Source organism: Aegilops tauschii, chromosome 6 (genome assembly GCF_002575655.3).
Source record: "Aegilops tauschii subsp. strangulata cultivar AL8/78 chromosome 6, Aet v6.0, whole genome shotgun sequence".
Lineage (NCBI taxonomy): Eukaryota > Viridiplantae > Streptophyta > Magnoliopsida > Poales > Poaceae > Aegilops > Aegilops tauschii.
Window position 1 is genome coordinate 379,507,457 of NC_053040.3, and position 20,513 is coordinate 379,527,969.

Genomic DNA, 20,513 nt, shown 5'->3' on the forward strand with positions numbered 1-20,513 from the left:
AAAGATGAATAGTTGAAAAAAAATTCCCGCAAAAATAATAATAAGAGTGGGTGGGACGTCTGCCATCCAACCGTAATCACCACATGTTCGTCCGCTCCTTTTTTTCCTATCCCCAAGCACTAAAAAATAATCTATACTACTATTAAACAAGAGAACATCTTCAGGAGCGAACGAAAACTCTGCCATCCACCAAATCGGCACGAAAAGGGGAGCCAACGTGTCCCGTAAAAAAAATCAGGAGAGCCCACGTCTGCCGTCCGAAAAAAAAGAAAATGAGAGGCCACGTTTCGTCCTGCCTCGCCTCCATCGTTCCCCACTCCCCTCCCCCCCTTCCCTCTCCTCCTCGCCGCCGCCACAGGACGCCGCCGGGGTCCCTCTCCTCCCTCCAGCAGCAGCGGCGGCACGAGACGCAGCGGGCTCGGCCATCGTTGGCGGCGGGGTTCCTCTCCTCTATCGAGCAGCGGCGGCGGCGGGGGACACAGCGCGATCGATCTGCGTCGGCGGCGGCGGGTCCCTCTCCTCCGACGAGCAGAGGCGGCCGCATGGGACACAGCGGGCTCGGCCGCGCCGAGCGCAGGCTCGCTTGACGTGGGAATCATATTCCTCGAAAACAGATGCAGGGATCACTGCGGTTGCCTCAGGTTCTATCGTTGAACAGTCGACTATGTCTCTGTTATCAGTGTATATCCACAGGTCGGTGGAGTTGAATCTCCTGAGGCTGACGCGACAGAATGGACAGGACTGGGATCTTGATCTCCTACAGGGAGGTAAGGCCACACTCTTAAAACAATGGACGTGCACTTACAGAAAAACGGAATGGATCATATAGAATGTTGATTGTCAGACTCTGACACTGAAAGATAAATCTTGTGGCATTATCTTGAAGTTGATCCATATTTTGATTTAATGAATACTCAAGCTACTACCATCTTGATTCAGCAAAGGAGGGGTAATCTCATACTCAAGCCAGTTGAAGTCCTCCATTAACACAGCGAGGACGAGGTCGAGCGCATCGTGGCCGTTTGAGTAGGAGAAGCAGCGGGCGGCGGGGCTGAGGATGGTGCCGGCGAGCCGGAAGAAGCGGGGGAGCACGTCAGGCAGGAAGGCAGCGGGAACACGGTGGCCCGGTCGGTGTGGGGGGTAGAAGAAAAGGCGCTCGAAGGAGTCCATGAAGAGCCAGGCGAGGTCGTCGAAGAAGTGATGGGGAGCTCCGAAGACGGGTGTCCTCGCCGCCGGCGCCACGTGGATCTGCTCCAGCAAGTGCACCTCCGCTTCCGCCATGGGTTCACTGGCTTTGCTTGCTTGGGTGGGTCGATCTTATCTTCTCTCTATGCCCACCCACCACTATCTGACTTTCAGTGTGCTCTTCTTGCTTGCCTGTGACTACCGGGGCAGGTTTGGCACTAATCTACTGGAGTGATTTAGCTCCCATACTGCATCGAACACGTTTCGTCCAGCCACCGCTCATATTTCTGTAATTCACAAGACCATCAAGACCGTCAAACGAAGGTTCATGTATCCATGTGTAAGAATGGCTTAAATCAAGGTCTGAAACATATCAAAAGTCGGCAAAGCGTATGTTTTTTGTATCTTAGATTTCTGCTAGGGTGTTATGTATTTCAGGTGTATTTGTGTTAGTCGATACTTGCAGCAAAATCACCACCATCATACAGAAAATCTAACAAATTATATGTATTGATGCTTCCTTGAGCCTACTACTAATAAGATGGCAATGTGTTTTTACTGAAAAGCTGTAGTAGCCTTGATTCAAGTCGGACAATGAAGTATGAACCCATTTTTATCCAATTTATGTGGATTGGCTGCCCATAGAAGGTACTGATAATGCATCGCCTCTATATTCTTAAATTACATTTCAATTGAGAATTACCATCTCTAATGAAATATGATTGGCCAGTGGTAAGAAAACACCAGCCTTGCTGCACTGCAAATTCTAACCTACAGTAAGAAGGTGCTTTCCGCTGGTGTATATCCCTTTGTTCCGTCGAACTAGCAATAGTACAACTATGTTAACGAAATTGCTGCTACAATATTCTTTTTGAGATTGCAATGCTATATTTATAAAATTTATGGGCGGATGTGAGAGTAGTTGTTATTTTCATCATGGAAATATTGATTAAAGTTGATCAGCCAGAATTAAAGAAGCATATGAGATCTGTGTAATAAATTGAGTTTTCATTAGAGATGTCTTAGTGGACATGTATTCTGATTTAACTTCACAACTGTCAATTCTATTCAGGCATATTTTGATAACTTCTCAATGGTTTCATGATGATTTTCAGGAAACCAAAGCAACCTCTTTTACCACTCAAGTTGGAGGGAATCCAGTTGTCCTCAACACTTAAGAATTGATTTCCCGAAAAGAGTTCCTTGCCAGTTTCGGTTCCTTTCATGCACTATTGTTGTTTAAACTATGCTCATAAAAGCCTAATAAGAATCGACTAAATGAATCGGGGAGTAGCTGAGTCTTCATATGAAGAGCAAATATGTCATAGTTATCCATGTATTTTCTGTTTTTTATGATGGATGTTGTTATCATAGTTCCTTTTTTTTTTGGCTGGCTCAAACACCTTGTTTAATATTGAAGATCCATTTTTTCCCACTGTTCAATTCAGCTCTTAATTTTTTGTGTAAATGGCCAGACAATGCACTTCTAATAATTAAGTTGTTATCCTAGGAATATTTTGAAAAATATTGTACTTATCATCTCAGCTAATCCTTATTTATTCATTAACAAACATAATGTGACAGACGTCTATGCGTGCGTTGCACGTACGTACTTACTAGTCAAGAATAAATAGCACGATTCTTCATAATTAAAGTATAAATACTTCAATGCAATAATAATTCGAATAGGAATATTACAATTCAAACACGGCTCCGTGTGAGATTTTTGTGTGTGTCTATGCTGTCAGGTCCTGTGTGGCGAACGTCCAAACGTCCACAAACCTCCTCCTGGTTTGATGCTTCTTCAAAAGATTTCGGACGTTTGAACCGGTCCAGATAGTTTGATGACCCAAAAAATGTTTGGAACGTTGGTCGGATCGTTTGCTGGGGATTCGCGTTGAAGTTATCCTAATCAACTTGGCGTGTGCACATGGGAAGATGTGCACCTTGTGCCCGCACGTGCCTGGTTAAGCACTCAGAGCATCTTCAGCCGTGCCCCAACAAGGCCCTCCAGACGATTTTTCGGCCGCCGGCGTCAAAAAATCGGTCCAGTCACGCCCCAGGGGCTCTTTTTTCGCCGGCTCAGGCCGAAATTGGCGCCGGCGGACCCAACCCGAACCCGGCGCGCTCGAGGCGCTCGGGGGCGCCGGGCGAATCATTTTTGACGCGAAAGCGCCGCGGGGCAGCCGCGTCAGCGACACCGCTCGCCTCGTCTTCTCGAGACGCCTCGGTTTCCCGCAAGGAATCAATGGCAAGGCTGCCGCCGGTCAGCTTTACCATTGATTCCTCACGGGCGGCGCGTTCACGGGGCGGCGCGCCGACGCCTCCCCTCCCTCGGACGCGTACACACGGACGCGGCGCGGCTATATATGGCCTCGCTCGCCTGTGATGAGTGCCACCTCTCCACCTCTCCCGAGCGCCGCCGCCAAGCTCTTCTCCCCCAGCCCTCCCTCTCCCAAGCGCACCCGCCGCCGATCTCTTCTCCCCCAGCCACTCCATCTCCCGAGCGCCGCCGCCGATCTCTTCTCCCCAGCCACTCCATCTCCCCGATGGCCGAGCGTTTCCCCGGAGACGAGGCGGCGGCCAACGGCTTCGGCCGTTGTTCGCTCCGCGAACAGGAGTCCTGGCTCCTGTTCCAGGCGAACATCCCGGCGCCGCCGGACATGCGCGCTGGGCCGACGCACCGCCGAGGCGACGGGCAATGGGCGCCAAGGAGGTTCGGCGCGTCCTCCTCCTCCCGCTCCTCCTCCCACTCCTCCGGCACTCCGACGCTGCTCGGCGTCAAGGCCGAGCCCGACATCGTCATCAACGAGGGCGGCCGGCGCGCCTCCTCGTCGGCTCCTCCTCCGCGCTTCGTTAAGCCAAAGACGGAGCCGGGGCTCGCGCCGGTGAAGACGAAGCACGGCGAGGTCGAGCTCAACAACGACGCGACCCTTGAATGGGCACGCCAGGACTCCATCAAGATGGCGACGGAGCGCCAGCGCGCCGCCCTGCGGCGCTTCGAGCAGCGCCGCCGAGGCCGCGACGAAGGAGGAGTCGTCATCATCAACGACAGCGACGACGACGATGACGCGCCGCCGCGGCCACTAGCCGGGGAGGGGTCCAGCAGGGGCGCCCGAGTCAAGGAGGAGAAGGCCGACAATGGCGGCGGCGACGGCGACTTCTCGGCCTTCAGCAAGTTTTTTTATTAGTTTTTATATGTAATGGCGACTACTCGATTTAAATCCGCGAATATAAGCCCAAGTTTGCCGAAATTTGGCGTGTTTTAGCCAAACTTTGCGTAAATTTACTACATAATTTTTTCCCCGCCTGGGGCCGGCCCGGGGGCGGCGGCTGGGGGCCAACTCGCCCAGGCCCATTTTTTCGCCGGGTCATCCTCAGGCGACAATTTTAGGCGCCGCCCTGAAGGGCCAACGGCTGGAGATGCTCTCACCACTAGCAGTTTACTACTCTGGCTGCTGCAGGAGCGAACAAGCAGAGGAGGATGCACAGGTCATGCATGTGCACACGATGCGTGACCAATCCCCTCGAGACCCTGCGGCTGTAACCGGATCGATCTAGCAGCACGTGATTCAACAGTGGTAGAGTTTATGGATAGATCCACGCCGTAACATGCCATCCAATACGACACGGATCGGATCGACAGCACTTCACGAGTCAAAAGCAAACCACAAGTTCCATCCGTATCCGTACTGCTCTTGCACACATAGAGATCTTGGAGCACTCTTCGCACAAAAATGAAGAAAGAGAGATCTTGATGCAAGACGACGAGAAAACACACAGATGCCAAGAACCGACGATTCGTTGGAGGGTCACCACCTGGAATTAAATCATAGGTTAAGGGCATCGCCAAGGCGGACTGTTCGAATTGCGTTGTCCAGACCGTCAAAGCCATCCAACACGGTCATGTATCGGTCCGCAGGGAGGTCCGGACGCGATTTCTCCCACAAACTGGAGACAAACATGGGAGAGATCTGCAGGAGTCCGGACCGATCCCACGCACGCTTTTGACCACAGTGGCCGACCAAAAACCCCTCACCCGCCCCTCCCGCGCTTTTATTCCGATGGAGGCACCGCTTAACGCGCCGTATTCATGTCGGCCCAAAGCACGCGGAGGCCGAAATTGATGCCACGATATGACCGGGGAGGATGGAGGGCGGCGCTAACCGACGCGACCTCTCGGCGGCCGCCGCATCAATTCGGACGCAGGTTTCCGAGGAACCAACTCCGGCCGCTGCGCCGCATTGAAGCGGACCGCCCCTTCGCATGGGCCTCGCCGCGGCTATGTAAACCGTGCGCCGAAGATGCACAGACATGCACCACCCCCTCCCCGAGCACTGGTCCCCTCCCCTCCCCCATCTCCGTACCCGAGCCCCTCCCCCACCCCTTCGACCCAAGCCCTGGCAATGCCGAAGTCGTGGTGCTCCGCACCGACAGGCGGAGTAGGCAGAAGTTCCTCCGGCGGTTCTTGGCGCTGCCGCAGACGCTCTTCGGGCCCGTCAGCGTCCACGGCAGTCGGCTCCTCCGCCAAGGAGGAGATCGTCATCTCCATCGGTGACAAGGAGGACCAGGCGCCGCCGCAGGAGCCGCCGTCGCAGCTGCCCCGACTCCTCAAGGAGGCCGCTCGGACGGACGATGATTTCGTCCATCAGATCGAGATAATGAAGGAGTAGTCACATGATAACCCACAAGTATAAGAGATCGCATTCGAGGGTAGAGTATTCAACACAAATTTATAGATTCGACACAAAGGGGGGGCAAAGAATATTTGTAAGTATTAGCAGCTGAGTTGTCAATTCAACCACACCTTGAGATTAATTATCTGCAGCAACGTGATCAGTAGCAAAGTAATATGATAGTTTTGATAATAGTAGCAGCAGCAATGGTAACGGTAACAGTGATAGCAGTAGTTTTGTAGCAAGTGCAACAGTAACGATAGCAGTAGTAACTTAGCAAGAACAATATAAGATAAATTCGTAAGCATTGGATCGGTAATTTGTTGGATGATATTCATCATGTGACAGTCATAACTTAGGGCGATACGGCACTAGCTCCAGTTCATAAATATAATGTAGGCATGTATTCCGTAAATAGTCATACGTGCTTATGGAAAGAACTTGCATGACATCTTTTGTCCTACCCTCCCGTGGCAGCGGGGTCCAATTGGAAACTAAGGGATATTAAGGCCTCCTTTTAATAGAGAACCAGAACAAAGCATTAACGCATGATGAATACATGAACTCCTCAAACTACGGTCATCACCGGGAGTGGCCCGACCATTGTCACTCCGGGGTTGCCGGATCATAACACATAGTAGGTGACTATAACTTGCAAGATCGGATCTAGAACATGGATATAATGATGATAACATAAACGGTTCAAATCTGAAATCATGGCACCCGGGCCCAAAGTGACAAGCATTAAGCATCGCAAAGTCATAGCAACATCAATCTCAGAACATAATGGATAGTAGGGATCAAGCCCTAACAAAACTAACTCGATTACATGATGAATCTCATCCAACTCCTCACCGGCGGGGGAGCATCATGAAATTGGTGATGGAGAAGGGTTGGTAATGACGAAGAACGAAGATCCCCCTCTCCGGAGCCCCAAACAGACTCAAGATCTGGCCTCCCGATGAAGAACAGGAGGTGACGGTGGCTCCATCTCGTGGATCGCGATAATTCTTTCTCCCTGATTTTTTCTCCAAAAATAGGATTTTATAGCGTCGGTTTCAGGGTCTACGGGGCCACCAGGTGGGGACAACCCACCTGGGCGCGCCTGGGGGGCAGGCCCGCCATGGTGGGCTGTGCCCACCCAGGTGACTCTTGGCTCCAGAAATTCTCTTTTATTGTATAAAAAATCCTCGCAAAGTTTCGTTCCATTCCGAGAACTTTTATTTCTGCACAAAAACAATACCACGGTAGTTCTGCTGAAAACAGCGTCAGTCCGGGGTTAGTTTCATTCAAATCATGCAAATTGGAGTCCAAAACAAGAGGAAAAGCGTTAGGAAAAGTAGATACGGTGGAGACGTTCATCGCACTGTAACATGGGTCCGTCGCCGCCATCGCCAGCGCGCGTGAAGGAGGAGCCGGTCTCCCCGCCGCGCCACCTTGTCAAGACCGAGCCGGCATCCACGCTCCTACCTATGAAGGAGGAGCCGGCCTCGCGTCGGCACAACCGTGGCGTCCAGATCAGACACCGCGTGAAGGAGGAGCTGGCCTCGCCCCCGCACCACCGCGGCGTCCAGATCAGACGCAACGTAAAGGAGGAGCCTGCATCCCCACCACGCAGCCGGGACGGCTGCATCGACACGCGTTGTCGCCGCCGCGCCGCCACGGCCTTGCCGTCAAGGAGGAGTTGTCGCCCGCGATCGAGAAGGCACAAGGCCGCCTCCTCACTACCTCGGTGGTCCCTCGGGCTCGAGGGCCATCGTGTTTGAGGCAGAGCGCGCGACTCGGCAGTAGGAGCAATACGACGACACAATGCCAGTCGCTGCTCTGCGTTCGTCAAGAGTGACATGATGCTGGACTGAGTCCGCAACGACCCAGACCTCGCCGCCGCATGGGCGCTCGACCGCTCTGTGACCACCGCGGACACGGCCGAAAGGCGTCGCCGCCGTGTTGATAGCGAACTCGCCAAGATCGACGAGGAGAGGCCGCCACCAGGGCTCCAAAGGCCACGTTGGCAGTGGCCTCCGCGACACTCCGCACGACGCAGTAGGAGGCGGAGCGGCTCCTTCGCGAGTGGCAGGCAGCCGCCGGACAAGGCTGTTGTGGCCCTCCGGCACCGTACCGCTGCTGGAGGGACGACGGTGATGGCACCGACGGAGACGGTGGTGTGGCAGGGCAGGGCGGCCACGCATACGAGGTGGTCGTCCGGTATAGGGTTTAGGTTTGTTTCTATTCTTTTAGTTAAACGGTCAGAATATTAATATTTTTATGTAAATTATGTCCGAACTTGAATTGAATCCGCGGTTTGATTGAATTTCATGAGGTTGGTTCGAATTGTTGGCCGGATGTATGCGGCTAGCGTTGGATGACGGCCTCCCACATTCCTGTCCGCGAACTGGTCCCTCCGTGTCCGCGGACGGATGCGGGAGGAAATTTGCGGGTTGTCCCTGGAGATTCCCTTAAGCATCTTCAACGCTAACCCACGAGCCAGACACCGCATCCGTCCTCGGACAGGGGACCAGTCCACTAACGTAGATGCGGGAGCCGACCATCCAATGCTATCCGCATATATTTCAAATTGCATTTTAACTAACGGGACGAAATTAATCAAATATGACGGAATTCATCAAAGTTTGGATAGAAAATATCAGAAATCATCCATACATAGCATGCAAAGTCTAGTACAACAATAGTTCAAGTTCAACAAGAAATAGTTCAAATTCAACTAGATTAACCAGATGTTCAACAAGTTTCTCATCAATGGATCATGTCACCCCGCACATACTGCCCTTTGAGTTTCATCCAACAATATGTGCGTGAATGGCCTATCCACTTTCCCATGGTACATCACGGCAGCATGTATAGGCTACACAATATGTAGAGCAACATTGAGTGAATAAATGAATCAATCAACAAGTTGAGTAAGAAGAAGCAAAACTTAAGATCTCAACGACTATCGTGCGCAATGGCCACATTGCCTCCAACCGATCAACCGCTTTACAAAACTTGACTTCACATTGCGTTCATGGATAATGTGCATGGTGCTTTTTGCGCGTGAAATGAATCATGCACACACTGCCAGAAGAGCCCCTTTCTGTTCCTGCCTACGAACTCGCGGATACGGCCAACCACGCATCGCACAACAACTCATCCTCCATGCTTGAGTACCCCGCTGTTAGAAGGGAGAGAGGGATTGGTGGAATAGTTGATGGATTGCTTGAGCCCCGTGGGCATATAAATAGGAGTACAAAGGCCAACTTGGAGTACAAGACAAGGCAGGACCAAATCCTAGTCTATCCTATACTTCCTAATAATCAATATACTCAACACCTGCCATCCTTCGTACTCTAAAAAATGACATCAAGTTCAAAAAAAAAGCTCAATGACATTTGACCAAACACCTGTCGGGCATGGTGTCCGCCATGGACGTTGTCAATGGGGGGGGGCGTAGGGTACCTGGCTGCGAACGCACCTTGGGTGGGTGACGCCGTAGTACTGTTGGAAATATGCCCTAGAGGCAATAATAAAATGGTTATTATTGTATTTCCTTGTTCATGATAATTGTCTGTTGTTCATGCTATAATTGTATTAACTGGAAACCATAATACATGTGTGAATACATAGACCACAACATGTCCCTAGTAAGCCTCTAGTTGACTAGCTCATTGATCAATAGATGGTTATGGTTTCCTGACCATGGACATTGGATGTCATTGATAACAGGATCACATCATTAGGAGAATGATGTGATGGACAAGACCCAATCCTAAGCATAGCACAAGATCGTGTAGTTCGTTTGCTAGAGCTTTTCTAATGTCAAGTATCATTTCCTTAGACCATGAGATTGTGCAACTCCCGGAACCGTAGGAATGCTTTGGGTGTACCAAACGTCACAACGTAACTGGGTGGCTATAAAGGTGCACTACAGGTATCTCCGAAAGTGTCTGTTGAGTTGGCACGAATCGAGACTGGGATTTGTCACTCCGTATGACGGAGAGGTATCTCTGGGCCCACTCGGTAATGCATCATCATAATGAGCTCAATGTGACTAAGGAGTTAGCCACGGGATCATGCGTTACGGTACGAGTAAAGTGACTTGCCGGTAACGAGATTGAACAAGGTATTGGGATACCGACGATCGAATCTCGGGCAAGTAACGTACCGATTGACAAAGGGAATTGTATACGGGGTTGATTGAATCCTCGACATCGTGGTTCATCCGATGAGATCATCGTGGAACATGTGGGAGCCAACATGGGTATCCAGATCCCGCTGTTGGTTATTGACCGGAGAGTCATCTCGGTCATGTCTGCATGTCTCCTGAACCCGTAGGGTCTACACACTTAAGGTTCGGTGACGCTAGAGTTGTAGAGATATTAGTATGCGGTTAACCGAAAGTTGTTCGGAGTCCCAGATGAGATCCCGGACGTCACGAGGAGTTCCGGAATGGTCCGGAGGTAAAGATTTATATATGGTAAGTCCTATTTTGGCCACCAGAAAATATTCGGGATTTTTCGGTATTGTACCGGGAAGGTTCTAGAAGGTTCCGAAGTGGGGCCCACCTGCATGGGGGGACCCACATGAACGTGGGTAGTGGGGGCAAGGTCCCACACCCCTGGTCAAGGCGCACCAAGATCCCACCTTAGAAGGAATAAGATCATATCCCGAAGGGATAAGATCAAGATCCCTAAAAAGGGGGGATAACAATCGGTGGGGAAGGGAAATGATGGGATTTCTTTCCCCCACCTTTGCCAACGCCCCAATGGACTTGGAGGGCAAGAAACCAGCCCCTCCACCCCTATATATAGTGGGGAGGCGCATGGGAGCAGCACCCCAAGCCCTGGCGCCTCCCTCCCTCCAGTGACACCTCTTCCTCCCCGCTCGCGCTTGGCGAAGCCCTGCCACCACGCCGTCGTGCTGCTGGATCTCCATCAACTTCTCCTCCCCCCTTGCTGGATCAAGAAGGAGGAGATGTCCCCGCTCCGTACGTGTGTTGAACGCGGAGGTGCCGTCCGTTCGGCGCTAGGATCATCAGTGATTTGGATCATGACGAGTACGACTCCATCAAGCCCGTTCTCTTGAACGCTTCCGCGCGCGATCTACAAGGGTATGTAGATGCACTCCCCTCTCTCTCGTTGCTAGATGACTCCATAGATTGATCTTGGTGATACGTAGAAAATTTTAAATTTCTGCTACGATCTCCAACAGTGGCATCATGAGCCAGGTTTATGCGTAGATTCTATGCACGAGTAGAACACAAAGTAGTTGTGGGCGACAATTTGTTCAATTTGCTTACCGTTACTAGTCTTATCTTGATTCGGTGGCATTGTGGGATGAAGCGGCCCGGACCGACCTTACATGTACTCTTACGTGAGACAGGTTCCACCGACTGACATGCACTTGATGCATAAGGTGGCTAGCGGGTGTCTGTCTCTCCCACTTTAGTCGGATCGGATTCGATGAAAAGGGTCCTTATGAAGGGTAAATAGCAATTGGCATATCACCGTTGTGGCTTTTGCGTAGGTAAGAAACGTTCTTGCTAGAAACCCATAGCAGTCACGTAAAAGATGCAACAACAATTAGAGGACGTCTAACTTGTTTTTGCAGGGCATGCTATGTGATGTGATATGGCCAAAAGGATGTGATGAATGATATATGTGATGTATGAGATTGATCATGTTCTTGTAATAGGAATCACGACTTGCATGTCGATGAGTATGACAACCGGCAGGAGCCATAGGAGTTGTCTTAATTTATTGTATGACCTGCGTGTCAATGAAAAATGCCATGTAATTACTTTACTTTATTGCTAACCGTTAGCCATAGTAGTAGAAGTAATAGTTGGCGAGACAACTTCATGAAGACACGATGATGGAGATCATGATGATGGAGATCATGGTGTCATGCCGGTGACGAAGGTGATCATGCCGCGCCTCGAAGATGGAGATCAAAAGGCGCAAGATGATATTGGCCATATCATGTCACTTTATGATTTGCATGTGATGTTTGTCATGTTTACATCTTATTTGCTTAGAACGACGGTAGCATAAATAAGATGATCCCTCACTAAAATTTCAAGAGATGTGTTCCCCCTAACTGTGCACCGTTGCGAAGGTTCGTTGTTTCGAAGCACCACGTGATGATCGGGTGTGATAGATTCTAACGTTCGCATACAACGGGTGATGACGAGCCTAGCATGTACAGACATGGCCTCGGAACACAAGCAAAACACTTAGGTTGACTTGACGAGTCTAGCATGTACAGACATGGCCTCGGAACACAAGAGACCGAAAGGTCGAACATGAGTCGTATAGTAGATACGATCAACATGGAGATGTTCACCGATGATGACTAGTCCGTCTCACGTGATGATCGGACACGGCCTAGTCGATTCGGATCATGTATCACTTAGATGACTAGAGGGATGTCTATCTAAGTGGGAGTTCATTAAATAATCAGATGAACTTAATTATCATGAACATAGTCAAAAGGTCTTTGCAAATAATGTCGTAGCTTACGCTTTAGTTCTACTAAGATATGTTCCTAGAGAAAATTTAGTTGAAAGTTGATAGTAGCAATTATGCGGACTGGGTCCGTAAACTGAGGATTGTCCTCATTGCTGCACAGAAGGCTTATGTCCTTAATGCACCGCTCGGTGTGCTGAACCTCGAGCGTCGTCTATAGATGTTACGAAACATCTGACATACACGTTTTGATGACTACGTGATAGTTCAGTGTGTGATGCTAACGGTTTAAAATTGTGGCACCAAAGACGGTTTTGAAACGTCGCAGAACATATGAGATGTTCCAAAGACTGAAATTGGGATTTCAGACTAATGCCCACGTCAAGAGGTATGAGACCTCTGACAAGTTTCTTAAGCCTGCAAACTAAGGGAGAAAAGCTCAATCGTTGAGCATGTGCTCAGATTGTCTGAGTACTACAATCACTTGAATCGACTGGGAGTTAATCTTCTAGATGAGATAGTGATGGTTCTCCATAGTCACTGCCACCAAGCTATTAGAGCTTCGTGATGAACTATAACATATCAGGGATAGACATGATGATCCTTGAGCAACTCGCGATGTTTGACACCGCGAAAGTAGAAATCAAGAAGGAGCATCAATTGTTGATGGTTAGTAAAACCACTAGTTTCTAGAAGGGCAAGGGCAAGAAGGGATACTTCATGAAACGGCAAATCAGTTGCTGCTCTAGTGAAGAAACCCAAGGTTGAACCCAAACCCGAGACTAAGTGCTTCTGAAATGAGGGGAACGGTCACTAAAGCAGAACTACCCTAGATACTTCGTAGATGAGAAGGCTGGCAAGGTCGACAGAAGTATATTGGATATACATTATATTAATGTGTACTTTACTAGTACTCCTAGTAGCACCAGGGTATTAGATACCGGTTCGGTTGCTAAGTGTTAGTAACTCGAAATAAAAGCTGCGGAATAAACGGAGACTAGCTAAAGGTGAGATGACGATATGTGTTGGAAGTGTTTCCAAGGTTGATGTGATCAAGCATCGCATGCTCCCTCTACCATCGAGATTGGGGTTAAACCTGAATAATTATTATTTGCTGTTTGCGTTGAGCATAGACATGATTGTATTATGTTTATCGCAATACGGTTATTCATTAAAGGAGAATAATGGTTACTCTGTCTATTTGAATAATACCTTCAATGGTCTTGCACCTAAAATGAATGGTTTATTGAATCTCGATCGTAGTGATACACATGTTCATGCCAAAAGATATAAGATAGTAATGATAATACCACATACTTGTGGCACTGCCACTTGAGTCATATTGGTATAAAATGCATGAAGAAGCTCCATGTTGATGGATCTTTGGACTCACTCGTTTTTGAAAAGATTGAGACATGCGAACCATGTCTATTAGTATATATGCATGAAGAAAGTCCATACAGATGGATCATTTGGACTCACTTGATTTTGAATCACTTGAGACATGCAAATCATACCACATGGGCAAGATGACTGAAAGGCCTCGTTTTCAGTAAGATGGAACAAGAGAGCAACTTGTTGGAAGTAATACATTTGATGTGTGCAGTCCAATGAGTGTTGACGCACGCAGTGGATATCGTTATGTTCTTACTTCACAGATGATTTGAGTAGATGCTGAGAATATTTACTTGATGAAACACAAGTCTGAATTATTGAAAGGTTCAAGTAATTTCAGAGTGAAGTTGAAGATCGTCGTGAATGTCTGTGATATGATCATAGAGATGAATATCTGAGTTACGAGTTTGGCACACAATTAAGAAATTGTGAAAATTGTTTCACGACTAATACCGCCTGGAACACCATATTGTGATGGTGTGTCCGAACATCATAACTGCACCCTATTGGATATGGTGCATACCATGATGTCTCTTATCGAATTACAACTATCGTTTATGGGTTAGGCATTAGAGACAACCGCATTCACTTTAAATAGGGCACCACGCAATTCCGTTGAGACGACACCGTATGAACTATGGTTTAGAGAAACCTAAGCTGTCGTTTCTTAAAAGTTTGGGGCTGCGACGCTTATGTGAAAAAGTTTCAGGCTGATAAGCTCGAACCCAAAGCGGATAAATGCATCTTCATAGAATACCCAAAACAGTTGGGTATACCTCCTATTTCAGATCTGGAAGCAAAAGTGATTGTTTCTAGAAACGGGTCCTTTCTCGAGGAAAAGTTTCTCTCGAAAGAATTGAGTGGGAGGATGGTGGAGACTTGATGAGGTCATTGAACCGTCACTTCAACTAATGTGTAGCAGGGCACAGGAAGTTGTTCCTATGGCACCTACACCAATTGAAGTGGAAGCTTATGATAGTGATCATGAAACTTCAGATCAAGTCACTACCAAACCTCATAGGACGACAAGGATGCGTACTACTTCAGAGTGGTACGTAATCCTGTTTTGGAAGTCATGTTGCTAGACAACAATGAACCTACGAGCTATGGAGAAGCGATGGTGGGCCCGGATTCCGACGAATGGCTCGAGGCCATAAAATCCAAGAGGATCCATGTATGAAAACAAAGTATAGACTTTGAAAGAACTACTTGATGGTCGTAAGGCTGTTGGGTACAGATGGATTTTAAAGGGAAGACAGACAATGATGGTAAGTGTCACCATTAAGAAAGCTCGACTTGTCGTTAAGATGTTTTCCGGCAAGTTCAAGGAGTTGACTGCGATGAGACTTTCTCACTCGTAGTGATGCTAAGAGTCTGTTAGAATTATATTAGCAGTTACTGCATTATTTATGAAATCTTGCAGATAGGATGTCAAAACATTGTTTCCTCGACGATTTTCTTGAGGAAAGGTTGTATGTGATACAACCAGAAGGTTTTGTCAATCCTGAAAGATGCTAACAAGTATGCAAAGCTCCAGTAATCCTTCTAAGGATTGGAGTAAGCATCTCGGAGTTGGAATGAACGCTTTGATGAGATGATCAAAGATTTTGGGTTTATACAAAGTTCATGAGAAACTTGTATTTCCAAAGAAGTGAGTGGGAGCACTATAGAATTTTTGATGAGTATATGTTGTTAACATATTGTTGATCAGAAATGATGTAGAATTTCTGGAAAGCATCCAGGGTTATTTGAAAAGTGTTTTTAATGGAAAACCTGGATTAAGCTACTTGAACATTGAGCATCAAGATCTATAAGGATAGATAAAAAACGCTTAATAGTACTTTCAAATAAATACATACCGTGACAAGATTTTGAAGGAGTTCAAAATAGATCAGCAAAGAAGGAGTTCTTGGCTGTGTTACAAGGTGTGAGTATTGAGTAAGACTCAAGACCTGACCACGGCAGAAGAAAGAGAAAGGACGAAGGTCATCCCCTATGCTTTAGACGTAGGCTCTACAATATGCTATGCTTTGTACCGCACCTGAAGTGTGCCTTGCCATGAGTTAGTCAAGGGGTACAATAGTGATCCAGGAAGGGATCACATGACAGCGGTCGAACTTATCCTTAGTATCTAGTGGACTAAGGAATTTTCTCGATTATGGAGGTGGAAAGGGGGTTCGTCGTAAAGGGTTACGTCGATGCAAACTTTGACACTAATCCGGATGACTCTGAGTAGTGAACCGGATTCGTATAGTAGAGCAGTTATTTGGAATAGCTCCAAGTAGCGCGTGGTAGCTGCATCTACAAGATGACATAGAAATTTGTAAAGCACACACGGATCTGAATGTTGCAGACCCGTTGACTAAAACCTCTCTCGTAAGCATAACATGATCAAACACTAGAACTCATTGAGTCTTAATCACATGGTGATGTGAACTAGATTATTGACTCTAGTAAACTCTTGGGTATTAGTCACATGGCGATGTGAACTTTGAGTGTTAATCACATGGTGATGTGAACTAGATTATTGACTCTAGTGCAAGTGGGAGACTGTTGGAAATATGCCCTAGAGGCAATAATAAAATGGTTATTATTGTATTTCCTTGTTCATGATAATTGTCTGTTGTTCATGCTATAATTGTATTAACTGGAAACCGTAATACATGTGTGAATACATAGACCACAACATGTCCCTAGTAAGCCTCTAGTTGACTAGCTCATTGATCAATAGATGGTTATGGTTTCCTGACCATGGACATTGGATGTCATTGATAACGGGATCACATCATTAGGAGAATGATGTGATGGACAAGACCCAATCCTAAGCATAGCACAAGATCGTGTAGTTCGTTTGCTAGAGCTTTTCTAATGTCAAGTATCATTTCCTTAGACCATGAGATTGTGCAACTCCCGGATACCGTAGGAATGCTTTGGGTGTACCAAACGTCACAACGTAACTGGGTGGCTATAAAGGTGCACTACAGGTATCTTCGAAAGTGTCTGTTGAGTTGGCACGAATCGAGACTGGGATTTGTCACTCCGTATGACGGAGAGGTATCTCTGGGCCCACTCGGTAATGCATCATCATAATGAGCTCAATGTGACTAAGGAGTTAGCCACGGGATCACGCGTTACGAGTAAAGTGACTTGCCGGTAACGAGATTGAACAAGGTATTGGGATACCGACGATCGAATCTCGGGCAAGTAACGTACCGATTGACAAAGGGAATTATATACGGGATTGATTGAATCCTCGACATCATGGTTCATCTGATGAGATCATCGTGGAACATGTGGGAGCCAACATGGGTATCCAGATCCCGCTGTTGGTTATTGACCGGAGAGTCGTCTCGGTCATGTCTGCATGTCTCCCGAACCCGTAGGGTCTACACACTTAAGGTTCAGTGACGCTAGAGTTGTAGAGATATTAGTATGCGGTTAACCGAAAGTTGTTCGGAGTCCCGGATGAGATCCCGGACGTCACGAGGAGTTCCGGAATGGTCCGGAGGTAAAGATTTATATATGGGAAGTCCTATTTTGGCCACCGAAAAATGTTCGGGATTTTTCGGTATTGTATCGGGAAGGTTCTAGAAGGTTCCAAAGTGGGGCCCACCTGCATGGGGGGACCCACATGAACGTGGATAGTGGGGGCAAGGCCCCACACCCATGGTCAAGGCGCACCAAGATCCCACCTTAGAAGGAATAAGATCATATCCCGAAGGGATGAGATCAAGATCCCTAAAAAGGGGGGATAACAATCGGTGGGGAAGGGAAATGATGGGATTTCTTTCCCCCACCTTTGCCAACGCCCCAATGGACTTGGAGGGCAAGAAACCAACCCCTCCACCCCTATATATAGTGGGGAGGCGCATGGGAGCAGCACCCCAAGCCCTGGCGCCTCCCTCCCTCCCGTGACACCTCTTCCTCCCCGCTTGCGCTTGGCGAAGCCCTGCCGGGATCCCGCTACTTCCACCACCACGCCGTCGTGCTGCTGGATCTCCATCAACTTCTCCTCCCCCCTTGCTGGATCAAGAAGGAGGAGATGTCCCCGCTCCGTACGTGTGTTGAACGCGGAGGTGTCGTCCGTTCGGCGCTAGGATCATCAGTGATTTGGATCACGACGAGTACGACTCCATCAAGCCCGTTCTCTTAAACGCTTCCGCGCGCGATCTACAAGGGTATGTAGATGCACTCCCCTCTCTCTCGTTGCTAGATGACTCCATAGATTGATCTTGGTGATACGTAGAAAATTTTAAATTCCTGCTACGATCTCCAACAAGTACAAGTCGAGTGGGCACGTGGGTGGTGGTTGCGGACGTCCAACAATGTCTGGGTGGCGCCCGGAGAGGTACAACTGTGGCGTCGAAGGAGGAGGGCGCGGATGTAAAGCAAGGGGGGCAGGGCGAAGTGGAAGATAATGGACCGGGAGGGGGATTTGAGTGGGCCGGGGGTGTCAGAGTCCTGCATGGCTGCTGTCGGGACTCCTGCAACCCCCCCAGCTTGCTTCCAATTTGTGGGAAAAAGCGCGTCTGGACCGGTCGACGGACCAGCACTGGCCCGCGTTGGATGGCAAAACACGTCCGGACCGTGCGGTCTAGACGGATGTGAGCGGTTTGAGGGTCCACTTTGGAGATGCCCTTATAAAAGATTGTTTATTTATTTTGCTACCCCCTGTTCCCTAATATAAGTTTTTTTTGCGTGGTGAAAAGGAGTTTCATTCCATAATTATAGAGTTACAGTCGAGAGGCAGAAGTTCCTCGATGCAGGGGGGCCCTTGGTGCAACCACACAACAGTGGTGCACTCACTACAACTATAATTCGCCAAACAATCGGCTACTCTATTTTGAACTCTACTGAGCTTCTATGAAATAAACTCCCTGTCGTCCATCAATGCTTTGATCTCGGTAGCTAGGTGTCCATAGGCCAAGCGGACAAAACCACTTCCTGACGGGACAGAAAGAGCCTCTATGGAATCTGATTGAACAATGAATGGGAGATTACTATGTTGAATGGCAAGAGCCATCCCTTGCATCAGTGCATGTATCTCCGCCTCGAAAGTTTCATTACAATTGAACATGAACCGGTATGTCGCAAAGATCACCGAACCGTCATGACAGCGAAGAATCATGCCTACAACCGCCTTACCATCCTCCAAAGACAATGAACCATCAACAGATAACGTGACTTGATCGACCGGAGGTGGCGGCCAGTGATGGGCAGGGGTTGGAATCCTCACCTTTGGCTGTACCCCGTCTTCCACAACTGGCATCTTTCCTTTAACTATCTCTTCAATTGTGTACCTCCCAACATGAATGATGGATTTATATAGCTATCAAGGAGCTCAACCGTAATATCAATGAGGGTGCCTCCTTACCATGAACTAGGTCATTGTGCAGCTGCCAAAATCGTCATATTAGATAATAACGCGGTCGCGAACGTCCTTTGAACAATCACACAAAAGGTTAAGTAGCCAGTCATTGCCTGTCTCAACTAGTTGGTCATCAACAGGTAGTTGCCGTCTAGTCTTCATCCTTTCCCAAATACTCCTGCAGTGGTCACAAGAAATCAATGCATGGAAGATTCCCTCGTCCTCTACACCACAAAGGGTGTAGGTCGAACGTGTGGGCAAGTGCCGAGAAGCCTTGCAGGTCGTGGTAGCAAGGGCACCCGGCGCTGCACTCCAAAGCATGATCTTCCTCTTTAGGGGAGACTTCGACCACCAGGTTAAGTTCCAAATGAACTGACCCCCTTCTAGGCTCGAGCTCGAGGCCCTAACCATGAATAAATCATCATGAGGACCTGTCGTGAGTTGATATGCACTCTTAATAGAAAAGTATCCACGCTTCTGTGGGAACTATACAAAGAAATCCTCCCGCTGTCTGGGTGAAGTGCGGATTTTACAATTTCACGCACATCCATGGGCTAGAAGTGGTCCCGAAGATGATGAACATCCCAAGCATCAAAATCCGAGACCCAATCAAAGCCGCAGTTCTGTTTAGGTGTCACCGGCCTGAAAGACGGTCCCCTAGGGATCCAGGGATCTCTCCATGCTCCAATGGAAGAGCCATCCCCCACTCTCCAAATTATACTTTTCTTAACAAGTTCAAGTCTGTACTCAATACCTTTTCATACTGCCGATGAGTTACCAGAAAACACCGTGTCTAGAAGATTGCCATTGGGGAACCATTACATGTTATTACACCTAATGTGTGAGTGATCTTCTATAGAAAAATAGCCTAAAAAATACACACTTTGCTGACCAACAAAAAAAATCAAATGACGTTGCCAATCTCTTTCTCGGTCTCAATCATTCTACAGATCTCTCTCTCATTCTCCCTTATCACATTGGCGACAATTCAAATAATGTCATATTTCTAAGTGTACATGTACATACATAGTCACACAGTCCCTTTATGTCGCCAATGTTTGTAATAGAATAAGTTTTTTTGCGAGTTGTAATAAAATATGTTCACGTGCGATCTTCATTAAAAATCAAAATTTTGATTTGAGTAAATTTCTGCAATACAAGTTATGCATATATTTTTAGCAAAAACCCACTATAATTTTTGCTCGTAACACAGACGACCTATTTTATTTTATTTTTCCAAAATTTGCCAGACACGAGTTTACACCCACTTAATAGCCGCATCAATTTTTATGTGTGAGTTTTACACAGAACTTAGAAAATGCTACACTACACTCACTAAGTTTGTGAAAATGAGTCACGCGGTTTTTTAATAATCCGCTCCAGTGGACAGCCAGATTATCTAGATCCACTCCAACGAAATGTGGGCCA

At 48.0% G+C, this 20,513-nt stretch overlaps 1 long non-coding RNA gene across 1 annotated transcript; it reads left to right on the top strand.

Annotated features, from left to right (window-relative positions):
* Nucleotides 1-255: 255 nt before the first annotated feature.
* LOC141025966 (uncharacterized) lies at nucleotides 256-2,628 on the top strand. The gene is made up of 3 exons (XR_012187956.1): nucleotides 256-767; nucleotides 940-1,306; nucleotides 2,301-2,628. It is a non-coding gene; the product is annotated as an uncharacterized lncRNA (long non-coding RNA).
* The last annotated feature ends 17,885 nt before the right edge of the window (nucleotides 2,629-20,513 follow it).